Source organism: Triticum dicoccoides, chromosome 3B (assembly GCF_002162155.2).
Source record: "Triticum dicoccoides isolate Atlit2015 ecotype Zavitan chromosome 3B, WEW_v2.0, whole genome shotgun sequence".
NCBI classification, from domain to species: domain Eukaryota; kingdom Viridiplantae; phylum Streptophyta; class Magnoliopsida; order Poales; family Poaceae; genus Triticum; species Triticum dicoccoides.
The window spans coordinates 821330650-821334503 of NC_041385.1; the positions used below are offsets into that span (position 1 = coordinate 821330650).

At 44.9% G+C, this 3854-nt stretch overlaps 1 pseudogene; it reads left to right on the top strand.

Moving 5' to 3' along the window:
• Positions 1 to 3330: 3330 nt before the first annotated feature.
• On the top strand, positions 3331 to 3466 carry LOC119282995 (annotated as a pseudogene).
• The last annotated feature ends 388 nt before the right edge of the window (positions 3467 to 3854 follow it).

Consider the following 3854-nt stretch of genomic DNA (forward strand, 5'->3'; position numbering starts at 1 on the left):
ATAAACAGCTCGGAAGAGGGAAGCCATCTCGTAATTAAAAGATTGCTAAACTGGACTAGCTAATTGCAACTAGGATTGCGATTCATACTGCTATACTAATAGGGATGGCATCGTGGATCTAAGAGACATTCACGGCCGATATTGCTGATGAAATGTTTAAAATGCATACCTCGATAGTTCAGCAGGGGACTGGGCGGATCGGATGTATTGGAGGCTGGTAGTCAAGGTCCAATTCCGAGCCGGCGACGGCGGGCCGTCGGGGAAACTTCAGACGGTGACCGCCGCCATGAGCGTTCTTGGTAGGTGGGGGGTGGGGGTGCTGTCTATGGAGAAGAACAATTAATGTTCCCACTGGGCGTCGGGGCAACCGAGCTGCCTGGCAAACATTTGTTCGACCTGTGCCAACTATGGGTACAAGTTGCAACCTGTTCTGAAATGCTGCCTATATTGGTGCTGGCTTTTGGAACATCTGTGGCTAATGGAGGAGGGATCCAGGACCATTGTCGATGCAATACGACCCAATACAGAATACTGGATAAGAAACAACTAGATGCTATACATTTGGCAATTAATGCGCAATGTTGATCCACATGCTACGAGAGGGTGAGGATATGCATAGCACTGGACGCCGTGCACCAAATGAACTTTTCGGCTCACATTACCTTATTATAATTGCTCTTGTGCAAGATCCAACTTTGACGTGTGCTCCTTGTTAAAAGCACAATGACAGGAAAACATAATTAGTTGTGCTAGATTTTTTGAGTGACGGGTGTATCAACCCTTTTGTTTAATCTTAAAAAAAATTCTTTTGATTTCGATTAGATACTTTTTTCTTTTTTTAGTAAATTGGTATTTGCTTCCGCAATTCCAATTATATCTATACTTTATTTAATTTACTCCTATTTATTATTCCTGGAATTATCTATTTATCGGGACAGATAATACCCCATTCTAGGAAGGACTGAGTTGAGTATTATTAATTTAGAAGATATGCTCACCTTCTTATTTCCCATCCTTAGTTTAGGAAAGTGGAAAGTTTTTTCCTTTTATTTTAGGAATTTTGGGAATAGAACATTTCAACAAACACTAAAAACGTGTCTAGATACATCCTAGAAAAATCTAAGACATGTAATTTGGGACAAAGATAATAGTAGTTTCCTTGTTCCTACATTCGAACATTTGGCACGACGTGAGCTCACCCGAGTTATCTATAGGATTAAATGTTTTTTTTCCCGAAAATGCATGATAGAAACGCACTTGCAATTATCGTTTCATCGCCACAAAACTCATGTTGGTTTGCCGTGTCATGTGTTTGTTTTCTGTACGTACCTCCCCAAGCATGCATGCACAAAATCAGAAATCTGTCCTCCTGCATGCAAATGTTTGTTTTCAGAACAAACATATATATTCTACTATGAAGAATCTCTGCACTGCATGGTTTGCTTTGAAGCACATATTGGCTACTCCATCTGTTCCTAAATATAAATCCTTTTAGATATTACAATATGTATTATATATGGAACAAAATAAGTGAATATATACTCTAAAATACTTTGATATACATCCATATATAGTTCGTATTGAAATCTCTAAATGTATGACACTCGGTATTCTGTAAGCAAAGAAGCTCATCTTGCATGCAAGTTTCTAAAGAGCGTCCGTCCCCAGGGGTGTATCTATATTGGTGAACTCATTAACAAAATCCTGGCTACACCACTAGTCTGAACGTGCTGGCTGGTGTACGATGGTGTGGGCGTGCGTGCGGCTCGGTGTGCCAAGACGCGGAGTAGGCAGGGAGGCTCGCGACTGCTCATGGATGCTGTACAGACGTGAAATTTGTTTGGAAAAAGTTGGGTTTTGAAAGGTGCTGCAGCGTGAGGGATACACTGGCCACTAGCACGTTGATTTGTGAGCTAGGAAAATAAAAAGACAAGAAAGTTAGAAGGCACGTGGTGCTATGGTTGTGGAGCCGATGTAGTAATGAAAATTTGGGCATCGGTTGTTGCATGTACCATATTGGTGCTACAATATGATATGGTGACGCTTCATCTTTTAGGTTGTGAAAGCGTGTGTGAGATTGATATGTTTTTATAGATCGGTTGCGGCTGATTCATTTAAAAATTCATTGGCTCTTTCAAAGATTCTAAACCAAATTCAAAATTGAATACCTCACTTGAATGAAATAGGTTCAGAATAGGGAACATACGGAATAAAAATAATTGAATGAGAGAGCTCCTTGAGCAATTATTGACCCGGTTAAGATCGGACGAACCAATTCTAAATTGAAGACTTCAGTTAGTTTCAAGGCTTAAAAATTAGTGAGCATGGTGTATACTACCTCGTTCCTGGTGTTTGGTCCCTTTTTATTTCGCGCCCAACTTTGACTATAGATTTAACTAGCAACATATTAATGCATACCACAAAAATTATTTTGCTAGATTTGTATTCAAATGTACTTTTCAATGATATTATTTTTGTTACATATACTTACATCATGTTAGCACTTCTTTGAACTTCACGTTGTAAAGCCACTTTGGACTTTCTCTGCAATTCCGCGAAAAAGACCAAAGTGCAGGCAAGGGTGAGCGACGGTGCACTGGTTATCGAAGAGCATTTCCTCAATATATCCTAGCGATCTCCATCAACGTGTAACTCAAGGCATTGCCTCAATATATACAATGCGATCCGAGAAAAGGGTTTAACGCTTCCACAATATTTTACATGGTCATCAGAGCCTCTTCCTCCTAGATCAAAAATTCCATCTAGCAATCATGTCCAACCCCACCCACTCCGCCACCAGCACCATGAGTGCGCTATCCACCCAAACCTCCATGTCTTCCACCTCCATACCATCATCCAGCACAACCCAGGCCGTGACCTTAATTAGGATCTCCACCCCAAGAGAAGCTCACACGAGGCAATTTCCTCATGTGGAAGGCCATCGTGCTCCCGCAGATCTGAGGAGCGCAGATGCAGCACTTCCTGGACCCGACGAGCCCTGTGCCGCCGGCCACCATCACCGTCACCAAGGACGGGAAGGAGGAGCAGTTCGCAAACTTTGCGCGCACCCTCTGGTATGCTCAACAGCAGCAGCTCCAAGGATATTTGATGGGATCTCTGTCCCGCGAAATCCTGGCCCAAGTCGTCACCCTCCAGACGCCAGCGGAAGTATGGGCTGCTCTCCATGCTACGTTCGCGGCCCAGACTCAGGTGCAGAACATCAACACCAGAATCGCTCTTCACAATCTCCAGAAGGGAAACGCCAGCATGACAGACTACCTCGCCAAAATCAAATCGCTCACCGACGAGATCGCTTCTAGTGGTGAACCCCTCTCCGATGGTGAGATCACATCTCACATCCTCGCTGGACTCGATCTCGAGTATAATCCAGTGGTCTCCGCGTTGGCCGCCCGGGTGGAGCCGGTTACTGTCCCTGAACTCTACAGTCAACTTCTCTCCTTTGATGCGCGCATGAATCTGCTCCAAGGCCTCAACCACAGGCAGTCATCTGCTAACGCGGCCGTTCGTGGACGAGGCAGGGGTTGTCTTGGGCGTGGTCACCAGGGGCATGCACACGGCGGCAGTAGCAGCGGACGTGGACGCGGGGCGAACCAGAACGCTCGCTCTGGAGGTGGCGGCTACAATCATCAGGCGGGAGGCTACAACCATCAACAGCAGCACGCGGGCGACTACAATCAGCAGCGTGGACCTCAGGGCGCGCCTCCCTCAAATACTCGTCGGCAGTGCTGCCAACTGTGCAGAAAACTAGGTCATGAGGTAATGCAATGCTGGCACCGTTTTGACGAAGACTATGTTCCAAAAGAACATCATGTTGCTGCAGCAATCCGAGAGCA